Raw genomic sequence first — 15562 nt, forward strand, 5'->3', positions numbered from 1 at the left:
TATTGATCCAGTCTGGGGAAGGGAACTAACATTCACTGAGTACTTACTAGATGCTAGATACTGTGGTAACTACTAAGAGTTCTGAACAACAATTCTATGGAGAAGGTTGTGAAATCATAGCTACAGAGAAAAGAAATTGAATGTTTGAAGAAGTGAAGCAGTTACAACAGATTGCACAGCTAATAATGGCAGATCCATATGGGCTTTACTGCAAATGCCAGTGCTGCCCACTGGAGCACGCTGCCCTTCCAGCAGGTGTCCAGGTGTAAGTTAACGGGGCTGGCAGTGCTCTTTTACACACATTAGTTTATTGGATTCTGGGAAGTAGGGTTTTTTTTTGGAGTGAGGGAACTGAAGCTAGGTACGATTATGTAATTTATGATAATCTCCAAATGGCAGAACTAGGTATTGTATTTAGATTCATATCCATTGTTGGCTATTGCCATATTTATGAAATCTACAGGTGTTTCCTAATAGTACATCAGAAGCTAAGATTACAAGGTTTCCTGACCCTCAAAATCTTAGGGTCAGTTGGTTTCCTAAATTGGCTTTGTATAACCTCCCTTTCCTTTCCTTTCCTTTCCTTTCCTTTCCTTTCCTTTCCTTTCCTTTCCTTTCCTTCCCTTCCCTTCCCTTCCCTTCCCTTCCCTTCCCTTCCCTTCCCTTCCCTTCCCTTCCCTTCCCTTCCCTTCCCTTCCCTTCCCTTCCCTTCCCTTCCCTTCCCTTCCCTTCCCTTCCCTTCCCTTCCCTTCCCTTCCCTTCCCTTCCCTTCCCTTCTCACAGCTTCCAGGGATCTGACTGACTTAGTTTTCTTTTAAGGCACCACTATAATACATTTATTTCAAGAACTGCTATGGAGTGAAACCAAGTTTTCTTGATTTTGCCTTGGTTTCCAAACAAACACTCAAACCTATTTTAATCTTTACAGAATTTTTTTCATGTTAATGTTGCATTTTATTTTTTTTAATTTTATTTTAATTGTTGTTCAAGTACAGTTTTCTGTCTTTTATTCTTACCCCAACCCACCCACCCAACCCTCCCTACCTCCCTACCATTTCCACTCCCTGCCCCCTAGATTTTGTCTGTGTGTCCTTTATACTTGTTCCTGTAAACCCTTCCCTTTTTCTCCTGAGATTCCCTCCCCTCTGTCCTCTGGTCATTGTCAGCTTGTTCTCAATTTCAGTGTCTCTGGTTATATTTTGCTTGTTCATTTGTTTTGTTGTTTAGATTCCTGTTAAAGATGAGATCATATGGTATTTGTCTTTCACCACTTGGCTTATTTCACTGAGCATAATGCTTTCCAGTTCCATCCATGCTGTTGAAAAGGGTAGGAGCTCCTTCTTTCTTTCTGCTGCATAGAATTCCATTGTGTAAATGTACTATAGTTTTTTTGATTCATTCATTTACTGATGGGCACCCAACTCTTGGCTATTGTAAATTGTGCTGCTATGAACATTGGGGCACATATGTTTTTTTGGATTGGTGTTTCAAGGTTCCTAGGATATAATCCTAGCAGTGGAATTGCTGGGTCAAAAGGCAGATACATTTTTAATTTTCTGAGAAAATTTCATACTGTTTTCCATAGTGGTTGTACCAGTCTGCAATCTCACCAACAATGCACCAGGGTTCCCTTTTGTCCACAACCTCTCCAACACTTGTTTGTTGCTTTGTTTATGATGACCATTCTGACTAGTGTGAAGTGGTATCTCATTGTGGTTTTAATTTGCATCTCTCTGATAGCTAGTGATACTGAACATCTTTTCATGTGTCTCTACAGAATTTTTATTGTTAGCATCTTGGAGGTAAAGGAAATAAATACTCATTTGTGGTTGAATAGTGTCAGAGTATCCTCCAACAGCCACCATTTAAAAACTCCTTTTCAGGCTAGTCTTAGAGCACCAGTATGACTGAGGCTTGACTTCTACCCTCACTGAGGACTCAGGACTGCTTTTCACTGGCCAGGGAAAGCTTGGGTTACTTTAAAGAGACAGGTGTGAAGACCTAATCAAAGGGCCAGGGAACATGCAGAGCAGTGATTCTCAAAGAGCAGTTGGTGAGGACATGGGAGTCCCTAAAATGTTCTCAGGAAGTCCACAAGATTGTTCTTTTTTTACCTACATATCTCCACAAGGCTGAACAGTTTTTACATACTTCAATGAAAATAAGATATCACCACAGGTTGAATACATAAGCCAATATGAGGATTCACTGTCTTCTCTTAAGCCAGACATTAAAGAGTTTGAAACAACAATATCACCTCACAATTTTATTTCTATATTTTATTTTTTGTTTTTCTATATTTTTATATTTATTGTTATTTCACATAAGTAAAAATTTAATAACAATTTATTCTATGTAATATTAAATAATAAACCATATTGAATAAGTTAATATAATAGTTAAATGAATCCACATAAACAAAATCTCTTTGGAATTTTCAAGTTTTATGAGTTCAAAGGGACCCTAAGGACCAAATATTTAAGAATCCCTTATAGAAGGGGTTCTTAAGAACCCCTGATGTAGAATGTTGCTTCTTTAGACTTACTTTGATACAAACTTGATAAGATAAAATAAGCCTTGCTATGACTATTACATTTTGGAGGTTAATAAAAATTTTGAGCCCAATTCCATTTCAATGGTGGCCCATTGTCTAATTTTTATCACATTTATTAGTCCTCCCAATCCTCAAAAATAAAACTAATCAGACAAGAATATCAGAAATCTCAAATTCCCCAATTAATCAAATCAAATCAAAATCAAATCTACTGTTGGAAGTAGTCAGACCTTCATTTTAACTGTTTAATTGGACAATTTCTTTAAATCCACATAACCTTCATAATATTGCCCACATCTCTACAATTTAGATTATAAATATGAGTTAAAATAAAATCTAAATTCATTACATGAGCATAGCTTTAATTTACTGGATTTGTATTTTCTTTTGTTGAATAAAATGTAATTAGCTGCCATTCCAGTTTTCCAATATCATTACAAGTAAGTCCAGTAATTGTTGGCCAAATCCCAGAATATTTTGTCCATGAAAAAGCAGATGCTCATGGTAAATTTAGAGTTGTCCTTTATCCTTTATCCTTTCTTTTTAAACTCCACTGTTGGTTATGTGTAATATCCCTAAACTATTTGCATGGATTAAAGAGCCAGGTCATTAACTTTACATCACATGGCATTGAATACCCAGATAATGATGGTGGAGATAGGGGTTTAAATAATACAAAAATTGAACCAAATAATATTCTGATAGAGGCTACCAATTGTGTGGTTGGACACATGCTTGCTCAACAAGACATAATATATATTAGCCTCCCTTGTAGTTACTCATGCTCATGTGACTAATTTATCACCAGTGGAATGTGAATCAAAGGATATTAGAATTTGTAAGGCTCCCATAAGGCCATTTCACTGGTTCAAGCCCCTGAAACTTTGTAGCAGATCCCATCTTTCAATTACTACATAAAGAAGAAATAAACTTCTATCTTGGTTAAACTATTGCATTATAATTTTCCTTTGTTACAGCAGTTTGGACTTTACTTAAATTTATGCAAATTCAGAATAAAATTAGAGAAAATCAACATAACATCTGTAGGCTAAAGAATGTAGCCAATTAAAATTATATTAAGTGGATCCAAGATAGCAGAGGAATACGTGGAAGCTGTACAAACCTCCTCCCACAACTAAAATGGAATTACAACTAAATTGTAGAGGAATTATCCTGAATAACCAACTGAACGCTAGCTGGAGAGAAGCCTATAACCAAAGACAGACAGAAGAAACCACTTCACCACAATGTGACTGGTAGGGAGTGTGGAGGAGGTATGCAAGGGCTGGCTGGGCTCCCACAGATAGCAGCTGAAATTCCAGAGGAGCATTTTAGCAGCTGGGGAGCTCCGCTTGGGAAGCGTGGGATCTAAACCCCAAGTTGGGCTCCCAGAGAGAAACCAAGATAATATCCATCTGTGAAAAGCAGCAGGGTTTCTGTCTTCCACGGAGAGACAGCTGGAGATGCAGAGAGGCTCTTAACGGGCCAATGTACAAAATCTGGTGCAGCCACTTACCTTGGACTCTGGCAGAGAGAGTGCAGAGTGGACTAGAGAGGCATGAGAAAGTCTGGGGCTGGTGGCTCATGGCAGAGAGCTGAGGGGACAGCCTCCAGGATCCCTATGTTGAGTCATTCCTCATACTGCAGTGGCCATCTTTCTTAGGTGGAGCACTCCACTCCATATGGCATCAGCCTGTGGGTAAGCAATAGCCCTGCCTGCAGAGTGGAGCTTAAGCTGGGCTGCTGATGAGTTTAGCTGGAGGTTATCTCAGTGATTAAATTTAACTACTAAAGTGAATCTCTGAGAACTCTCAGACTTTTACTGAGCCTTCCCCATGCCTAATGCTGCTAAAAGCCAGCCTTGGTGCAACCTGGTTCTTTCTGCACATACCCAGGCACAACAGAGGAAGCCAGAAGCTATGGACTGCTGGTTAACTTCAAACAAGTTGCTCAGGGCTAGTCACAGGCAGCATCTGACTAGGCACTTCTCCGAAAAGGACATACAGATGGTTAATAAACATGAAAATATGCTAAACATCACAATCACCAGGGAAATGCAAGTTAAAACCACACTGAGATATCATCTCACACCAGTCAGAAGGGCATCATTAACAAATGAACAAACAAGTGCTGGCAAGGATGTAGAGAAAGGGGAACCCTTTGGCACCATATTTTGGTGGGAATTCAGACTGGTGCAACCATTGTGGATGCAGTATGGAGATACCTCAAAAAATTGAAAATAGATCTTTCTTTTGACCCACTGATCCCATTTCTGGGAATTTATCTGAAGAAAACTGAAACACTCATTTGAAAGAACATAAGCACCCTTATGCTCATTGCGATGTTATTTATAATCACCAGGATATGGAAATAGACCAAGTGTTCATAAGTAGATGAGTGGATAAAACAACTAGGGAACATTTACACAATGCAATACTCCACGGCTATAAAAAAAGGAGAAAATTTTACCTTTTGAGACAGCATGGATGGACCTGAAGGACATTATGCTGAGTGGAATAAACCAGTCAGAGAAAGACAAATATATCTAATTTCACTCATGTGGAATCTAATGAACAAACTAATGTAACACGCAAAACAGAAACAGACTCATAGATAGAGAGCAGGATGGCAGCTATTGGGGTATGGTTAGGGGATAGAGGGATTGAGCAAGAAGGTAAAAGGACTCACATACATGGACAAGAGTGTGCTGATTACTGGTTCAGGGAGGCATTAGAAGGTTAATGATAACAGAAAACATACAATAAAATATTTTTTAAAATTATATTAAAAGGTCTAATCAATGGATTTGATTCAATTCATCTCATAATTAAACTTGTTTTTCTTTTTTTCTACCAATTGGGTTTAATAATTAAAAGAATTAGTAATTGTGCCCTGGCCAGTGTGGCTCACTTGTTTGGTGCATTGTCCCATAAGCCAAAAGTGTATGGGTTCTGTCCCTGGTCAGGGTATGTACAAGACACAACCTATGGGTGTTTCTCTCTCATATCAATGCTTTTCTTTCTCTCTCCCTTTCTCTGAAATTGGTTAGCATGTCTTTGGGTCAGGATAAAAATAAATAAAATGATTAGTATTATAATTGGAAACATATCCATTGCAGAGCTGTGCAGTAAGAGATATTTAACTGCCCAAGTTCTAGCAACATTTGAGTGCATTATAATACAGTTACATTGAATTTACTTCTCTGTGGCTATTTCATAGGTATATTTTAACTCGCCAGGAAGAAAATCTTGAGTAAAAATTTCCCAAAACTTCCCTACACTTTCCTTACCCCAACACATACAAAGATAGAATTGCAATTTTTCATCTTTCATACTAGATGTTAAGTCTTCATTCTGCTAATGGCTCCCTCCTCTTGAGATTAGTCTGGCTTGCTGAACTTCAGTTTGCATACAGAATGAGAACCTTCAGGAAACAGACTCATGGTAGAGAAGTTTTCTTTTCCTGAAAATACACAGGGACAAGAAAATAGTCTTTGACAACGAGGCCTAGATATCAGTAATAGGACGGAGGTCCTCAACATTTTAACCTGTAGATGCATGATATTCTCATGTCTGACACTCCATGGGCTCACTTAGCAGTGTCACAACCAACTTGCTAGTCATAACGTCATCTCTCTCTGTCCTTCTCATGAAAGCACATCAAAAGGCAAATGAGAATAATCTTATTAGGTTAATATCATGTGTGCTCTTTTATTACAAAGATAAAATATTTAAACTTTAATCCTTTTAGTTATTATTAGCTTCAAATTATCTTTCTATTTTCCAGTGATTGACATAACTATCATGTTTCAGATTCTGTGACTAAGTCCCAGACTAGGTAGATTCTGGAGCTTTAAACCTGGAATCAAGGAATTCCCAATGCAGTCTCAGTATTAACAAAATCAATGTTGTAGATTTTAGGTTTTAAAACTCATTATCAATGAAAACAAAATACAATGTCTTTCATAATATACATTGTACAAAATAAACATGCTGTTTACACATATAAATGGTCTTTTGTTTCAATCACTTTCAAACAGTGATTGATGACATTTATAATATGAATTACCAATATATCTCAGATATACATATGAAATATGAAGCTTCAGGAAACAATATTGGGGAGGAAATTGAGATATTGAACAATGGCTTTGTTCAATGAATGTCTAAATCCTGATAGTCTATAATTTTTATAAATTACTTCAGTTCTCTTTGCTATCTGATTTAAAATGTCATTCATTTAAAAATGGCATTATACTTTTAACCTCAAATGAAAGGGAATTCTTATCTACTTTCTATAAATAAAAGCCTATGGAGTATACTAAATATGGTGGGGATAGACCAGATTAGCCTCTCTTATTCATTGCTCCTCATAGCACCTTATCCTTTCTGTTTTCTAGCACTTATCACAACCTACACAACTGATGTCCATGGGGGCAGTGACTGTGTGGCTCTAGCTCATTTCTCTACTTTTAGCAGTTAGCACAATGGCTGCCACAGAGCTAATTCCCAGTAAATACTTAATTGGAATAAATCAAATTATTTAGAATTAGTTCTTCAGTAAGTACCTCTTAAATGATTAAGATTCAGTTGTCTGGGAGAGCTCATAATTTAATAGAAGCAACATGAAACTCAGATTGAAAACAATAAATTCAGTTATGCTCTGATAGACGGTTTAGCTGTATTCCTTTCCTTATGTTTGATGGACCAAGTGCCTAAGCTCTTATGTTCTCTTTCCTATGCCCCATTGATGGGTGCAAGCTGGGAAAATGAATCTAGATTTTATCTGTGAATAATAAATTGAATATTTAGAATCATAGAATTACGGTTAGTTATTAAATCTTTCTTTTTTAAAAGTATATTTCAATGATTATGCTATTACAGTTGTCCCATTTTTCTCTCCCCTTTATTCCTCTCTGCCCTGTACTGCCTTTCCCAACAGCATTCCCCCACAGCCTTTGTTCATGTCCATGAGTCGTACATACAAGTTCTTTGGCTTCTCCATTTCCTATACTATTCTTAACCTCCTCCTGTCTATTTTGTACCTACCATTTATGCTTGTTATTCCCTGTACCTTTTCCCCCATTCTTCCCCCTCCCTACTGATAACTCTCCATGTCATCTCCATTTCTGTGATTCTGTTCCTGTTCTAGTTGTTTGCTTAGTTTTTTTTCCCCTTAGGTTCAGTTGTTGATAGTTGTGAGTTTGTTATCATTTTATTGTTCATATTTTTGATCATGTTCTTTCTCTTAGATAAGTCTCTTTAACATTTCCTATAATAAGGACTTGGTGATGACGATAGCCTTCACTTTTCCTCTATTTGGTGACCATACTCAACCATTTCTGTGAGCATCCTGATTACTAGTGTTTTGAACTCTGCATTTGATAGTTTAGCTGTCTAAACTATCTCTTTATCACTTAGCTCTGTTTTTGGAGTTTTGATCTGTTCTTTCATTTCTGCTGTATTTCTTTGTCTTGGCACACTTTTTACCTTAGAAGGGGCGGAACTTTAGGTATTCACCACAGCAACCCATGCGACGTGGCACTGTATGTGGGGGAGGGGCCCAAGAGGGAACAATACCACTTGCTCCACTCTTGGCCGGTTTTCAGTCATTTCCCCTGCTACCCATAAGTGAATTGGGCACTTATGGTAGGATTATGTATGTTCTAAAACCCTGCGAGCATCTCCAAGGAACTCTCCTGTAAGGCTGGCAGTTTCTCTTGCTGCCACCACAACCCCCACATGTTTTTACAGTCAGAGGTTTTGAGGCTTTGCTTCCCTGTGCTGGAATCATGGGCCGCTCAGTCTGTTTCACTCCCCATTTGTTCCTTCTGGTTTATCTGCAGGCAAATGTGGGACCGCCTGGTCCTCTAGCCTCTGCCTTGCCTTGCATGCTTTCTGCCTGGCTGCCTGTCTCTGCCCCTCCTACCAGTCTGGATGAAATGTTTCTTCTTTAACTCTGGTTGTCTGATTTCCACATGGTTCAATTTTCTGGCAGTTCTTTTTTGTTTGTTTGGTTTGTTTTTATATTTGTTGCTGTCCTTTTTGTTGTGCGAGGAGGCAAAGCATGTCTACTTATGCATCTATCTTGGCTGGAAATCTCTTTTCCATTAAATTTTTTTGTATCTTGATTTCCTTTCTCTAAAATTAGGGAATTGTGTCACATTCTTTGTCACTCGTGAATGGTAAACTATTGTTGGTCACATGAGCTCTAACTGCCCAGTCTCTGTGGACATCCATCTGGCAGGGGGAGGTGCTAACTATAGAATTTTTCTGGGTTCTAATTCCTCCATTTTCAAATGTATTAAGCTTAAAACTCATAATTACAACTTAGATACCTGGATATATAACCTTATTTCTCTGCAAGTGAACTCAACCTGCCCCTTCTTTTAAGATCATGATCATTCTGGTTTCCTCGGTCCTATCCAGATTATGCTAGTTTCCTTTGAGCAAACATTCAAGCGAACATTCTCTCACTCTGTTTTTCTTTCTCACCTCCTAGAAATTTTCCTTCCAAATAAAATAAGTCTCTTAAGGGAAAATGGCTCTTAAAGACACTTTTCTAGGTAAAAGTGCCTTCAAACTCAAGACATGGTCATACAGTTGTGGGGAGATGAAGCCCTTTAATAAAATACCTATTTAAAAATTTTTCTTATTGTGATATAACAATGATTTTGGTAGTGAATTAAAAAATCTTATGAAATTTATGTTTTAGCAAACATAAAGGTAGAGTTATTTTTGAGCTATATGAAAAATCTAAGTCATAGCAAGGAAAGGAGAATGCCAAAGACTCTATTGTGCATAATGTCAGAGCTACTAAAACATTATAAAAGTTCTATTCCCCAATTAGTTAATAACAAATGTAAAAATATGAGCAACAAGAAATCTTAAGTAATTTTTTCTGGTTAAGTAATTTCTTTATTGTCATGAAAATTCTAAAAGTAGATTTTAACATTCGAATAGAGAAGATTGCATAATTGAATTAAACACATTCAATATATAGGATGTGGTAAAAGTAGGTTTACAATGGTTTATATGGAAAATAACATAATAATTAATAAATAATAATACAAGATACACTGTTTTTTTTTTTACTCACAACTATAAACCTACTTTTGTCCCACCCTGTATTACTGAGTTTGTAACTCAGTAATACACTTTTAGGCAGAGAGATTTGTCAGAGAGATTGTGGCTTTTGCTCCAGACCACCAAAATAAGGAGAGTTACATGGATGTTTTGGTTTCCCAATGTATGTAACAGTTATGTCTATACTATACTCTAGTCCTTCAAGTGTGCAACAGTGTTATCTATCAAAGCAATGTCCTAATCTTGAAGTATATTTTATTGCTAAAAAAGGCTAATCATCTTCTGAGCCTTTAGTGAATCATAACTCTTTGCTAGTGAAAACTCTTGCCTCTATGTTTATGGCTGCTGGATGATCAAGGTGGTGGGTGCTGAAGTCTGGCAGTTTCTTAAAATAAGACAATAATTAAGTTTGTCTCATTTCATGAGTGATTTCTCTGTAGCTTATGATGTATAGCATTTTATTCACAGTAGAACTTCTTCCAAAATTGGGGTCAGTCTTCTCAAATTCTGCTGCTGCTTTATCGAGTAAGTTTTTGTAATATTTGAAATCCTTTATTGTCATTTCAACAATCTTTTCAGCATTTTCACCAGGAGTACATTTCGTCTGAAGAAATCACTTCCTTTTTTCATCCATAAGAAACAATTCCTCATCTGTTCAATTTTTATCATCAGAGTGCAGCAATTCAGTCACATCTTTAGGCTCCACCTCTAACTCTGTTTCTCTTTGTATTTCCACCAGATCTGCAGTTACTTCCTCCACTGAAGTCTTGAACTCCTCAAAGTCATCTATCATCTATGAGGGTTAGAATCAACTTCTTCCAAACTCCTCCCTCTTCCCATGAATCATGAATGTTCTTACTGGCATCTAGAATGGTAAATTCTTTCCAGACAGTTTTCAATTTGCTCAAGTTAGTGTTGCCACAAATCTTTAATGTTTAAAAACTACCATATTTGTAAAGCACAGTGAAGTGAAGCACAATAAAATAAGGTATGCCTGTATAATAAATACTTCATGTAAGTGCAGTGTAAGTATAGGAAGGTAAAATATACTCTAACTTCCTTTTCCATGCCATTACCTGAGGTGGAAACTTTCTTTACTCTAATATCTTAAGCATTGTCCTTAGATGATAGAGTCACAAAAAACCTTCATGGGAGAAATAAGTAGTAAAAAGAGGATTCTCATTGTTCTAAAGGGATAATAGAATGAAATCTAGTAGAATGAAATAGAATGAAATTGAGGACAAGGAGAGGAGACTAACTTTAAAGAACAAAGAGCCCTATATTTCTTTCTTCTTTTTTCTTAAAAACTTTTCTTTTTTTAAAAAATATTTTGTTTATTCATTTTTAGAGAGAGGGGAAGGGAAGGAGAAAGAGTGGGAGAGAAACATCAGTGTGTGGTTGCCTCTTAGGTGTCCCCTACTGGGGACCTGGCCTGCAACCTAGGCATGTGCCCTGACTGGGAATTGAACCAGCGACCTTTTGGTTCACAGGCCTGCGCTCAATCCACTGAGCTACACCAGCCAGGGCTAAAAACTTTTCTAATTTTAAGACTATAGAAATATCTTTAGTGTCCCTTTTCCAGTTCTTAAATCTTCAATCAGTGGAACTCATTCAATATTCAACAGCTTTTAGAAATGTAGTTTTAGGTAATGGCATTTTAGATAACAGATGATTAATTTGCAAGTGGTTTAGGTTCCGTATTAGGTGTTGAACTATGTATACATCAATTATTCAGATGCAAATGAGATGAAAATTCAAGGCATTTAGCTGAAGATTCTGCTTGGGTGTTAATCTTTCTGAGTCCCTAGATGTCACTTGTGTAAAATTCTGTTGCTAGTTAGAAATAGCTTTAGGAAGGTTTTAATAATTTCACATTTGCTGTAGACTATGCCAGTTTGGTTATGTTACTCTAACATCCATTATACATGCTTGTCTAATTTCTGATCAGGAGACCTTGATAATGGGATCATAACCAAAAAGACAAATATTTTTATTTAAGTACTGAAAATCATATCGCAAGTAGTATGTCTAAGTAGTTTAAATCATACAAGTAGGATTTAAACCTTACAAAGATTTGAGGTAGCTTGCTTACTTCACCATAGTGTAAAATATTGTCATTTATTTTGTTGTATGTCTACAAAGGTGGCTGGGTTGACCATTTCCTGGTATTTTTGCTGGTTTTTATTGTACTATATTGTCATCTGCCTTGCCTTTTTCAAATTATGTCTCTTTGCAGGAGGAATACCATGGCTGTGGAACACACACACATATACTCAGACACACACACACACACACACACACACGCCAGCTTTATTGAGATGGAATCACATATAACATTGTATAAGTTTAAAGTATGCACATAATGATTTAATATATGGTTATAATGTGAAATGATTACCCCCCCCTAAAGTTCATTAACACACCCATCATTTGCATTAGCTTTGGGTGTCTGTGCAAGTATGTTTGTGTGTGTGTAGTGAGATTCATTCTTTTAATAACTTTAGAGAATAGAATACAGTACTGTTAACTATATTCACCATGCTATGCACTTGAATCCCAGAACTTAATTATCTTATGACCAGAAGTTTATATTGTTTGATCACCTCATTCATTTCTTTCACCTTCCAACTCTGGCAACCTCCAATCTACCTTTTCTTTCTATGGCTTCAGATTTTAGATTCTAGTTATAAGTGAGATCATGCACCATCTGTCTTTCTCTGGCTATTTCACTTAGCATATCTTCAAGGTTCATCCATGTTGTCACAAATGACAGTATTCCTTCTTTTTAAGGTTGAGTAATATTCCATTATACACACACACATCTTTTTTCTATTTATGGGCACTTACATAGTTTATATGTCTTGTCTGTAGTAGATAACACTGTAGTGAGCATAAAATGCAGATATGTCTTGAAGCTACTGATTTTATTTTCTTTGGATATGTTCTCAGAGATGGATCATATGGTAGGTCTATTTCTAATTGTTTGAGGAACTTCCATACTGTTTTCCATACTCACCATATTAATTTACATTTACATCAACAGAGCACAAGAGTTCTCTTTTCTCCACATCTTTGTCAACATTCTAACAGTTGTGAGGTGATGTGTCATTGTGAGTTTGATTCGCATTTCCCTGACTATTAGTGATGTTGAACACCTTTCAATGTACCTGTTGACCATTTGTATGTCTTCTTTGGAAAAATTTTTATTCAGGTCCTCTGCCCATTTTTACATCATATTATTTATGTTTTTCCCTTAAGTTGTGTGCATTCTTCATATATCTTGAATATTAACCTCTCATCAGATGTATAATTTGCTGTGAATATTTTTAAATGTTTTAATGTAGTTCAAATTGCTTATTTTAACTTTTATTTTGCCTGTGCTTTTGGTGTCATATCAAAAAAATCATTGGCAAGACCGATGTGAAGATTTTCCCTTAAGTTTTCTTTTGGGGTTTTATAGTTTTAGGTTTTGCTTTTAATTCTTAAACCCATTTCTAGAAAGTTAATTTTTGTGAGTGGTAATGATAGGGGTTCAGTTAAATTCTTTTGTGTCTGGATATCCAGTTTTCTGAACATAAATTATTGAAGAGACTGTCCTTTCCCATTAAGTATACTTGGCTTCCTTGTCAAATATTAATTGACCAAGTATGTGTGTGTATGTGCATGTGTATGTATGTCTATTTCTTTTAGGCTCTAGATTCTGATCTATTGGTCTGTGTATGTGCTTTTATTGCCACTACCATACTATTTTTAAAGATTATTTTTAAACCTACAAATATTTTATTGCTTATCATTTAAATTAATTTATATGTGGACCTTTAAACATGATAGTTGAATAACACAAATTTTACTAGTTAATGTAACTCAGTACTTGACATTTATATCAACTCACCCTTACCACTTAACCTTGAGCAGTAGGTGCACAGAGTAGGGAGTAACATATTGTTTTCATGTCTATAGCTTTGTAGTATAGTTAGAGATCAGGACGTATGATACTTCCAGCTTTGTTCTTTTTTTTCCCCTCAAGATTGCTTGGCTATTTTTGGCCTTTTGTGGTTCTATGCAAATTTTAGGATTGTTTTCTCTATTTCTGTGAAAAATGCCATTGGAATTTTGATAGGGATTGAATACACACACACACACACACACACACACACACACACACACACACATATATATACATATATGGTTTTAGGTAATTTGAACATTTTCACAATTTTAATTTTTTATTTATGAACATAAGTTATCTCTAAATTTATTTGCATCTTCAATTCTTCATCAACACCTAACAGTTTTCAGCACATTTTTGTGAAGCTAGCTGAAATGGGCAGAGATCATGCTTATTTCAGAAGGCACTGTAAAGAAGGATATAGATCCAAATTATATCCAGGTATAAAGGAAATGAATGAAATGCTCTTAATATTTATGGGGCTTACATAACATTTTCAAAAGCACTTTACTTATAAGATTAAGCTTAGATAGATTTGATAAGGTGAGATGTATTAAGACTGATATTCTTTCTAAGGACTAATAAATAGACATAGTAAGTTGAAAAATAAGATGAAGATTCAACATAGGGTCTTCAAGAGTTAAGATAGATTTTCTGAACCCCATGTTTATCTTGATTCCTTTTGAATTTGAATTTTACAGTCTAGCTTTATTCACTACAAGTTGCTGGAAAGATGGTGTTGTCATTGATACCATCTACTAATGGCTTACTTAAGGAGTTATCAAAATATCCCCCTGTGTATATTATACCTAGGAAGTTTATGCCTTTTGCCTTAAAGTTCCCACCATTTTATAGTTTAAAGCAATTCAGGCTGCTGTCAAACTCATTCAGTCTAACATTGCAATGACAATGCCTGTCAGTGATTGAATTGACTTTGTTCAAGATAAAACATCTGATTTTATTATATTGTATTTACTGTAGCTACCTGGCAGAGTTCTGAGGGTGTGTGCTGTAGAACAGTCATGTGTTTGAGGTGGCGACATCTGAGAAGAGGGTGGGCTTTGTTATGATGCATGGAGGCAGTGTGAAGGAACAGGGACCTTCAGAGAGGGTGGAAGACCAGGAAAGTTTGGTGGTATTCAGAGGTCTTTTGTTTGGGAGATAACTCTTTTGCCGAAGTTGGAAGAATACATAGGATTTGGTATGTTCATGAGATGGATAAATTTCCTAGCTGAGGGAAGAGAGTTACAAAACTGAGGAGCTGTGAATCTGCTTTTGTATATATTAGCTGAAGTATTGAATCGATAGAGACCAAATTATTTATAATAACTGGAAGACTCAAAAAAGTAAAAATTTTCAGGTTACATTTTACATAATATCAGCTAATGCCATATTCTGTATCTCTTAAAACTTTATGTTGCAAACAGCTGAGTGATGGAGGAGAGAAAAGGTTTACCCAGCTCGGGTAGTACCATAGTAACTATGATTCTACTGAGAAAATGGAAACAGAAGAAAAACTGCCATTTACAAAAATATTAAAAGATAAAACATGTTTTGCTAAAGGAAAACCAGGTTAAAGAGGTCAAGGACAGTTCTTGGAAGAAAATCATGAATGGGAGGGAATTCTTAGGACTGAATAAAATCAAGAATGTTTGTTATTGAGGAAACAGTCTTGTATCCTTAAGTTTTTTGGACATCTTGCCATTGGTAAGAATTGAAAACTCTGGCCCTGGCTGGTGTGATTTAGTGGACTGAGTGCCGGACTGTGAACTGATGGGTCACTGGTTTGATTCCCAGTCAGGACGCATGCCTGGGTTGCCTGCCAGGTCCCCAGTAGGGGGCACACAAGAGGCAATTACACACTGATATTTCTCTGCCTCTCTTTCTCCCTTCCTTACTCTCTGTCTAAAAATAAATAAATAAAACCTGAAAAAGAAAATAGAAAGAATTCAAAACCCTTTAAAATGTATGATC

This window comes from Artibeus jamaicensis, unplaced genomic scaffold (genome assembly GCF_021234435.1).
Source record: "Artibeus jamaicensis isolate MK-2021 breed Jamaican fruit bat unplaced genomic scaffold, CSHL_Jam_final contig_1127, whole genome shotgun sequence".
NCBI lineage: Eukaryota > Metazoa > Chordata > Mammalia > Chiroptera > Phyllostomidae > Artibeus > Artibeus jamaicensis.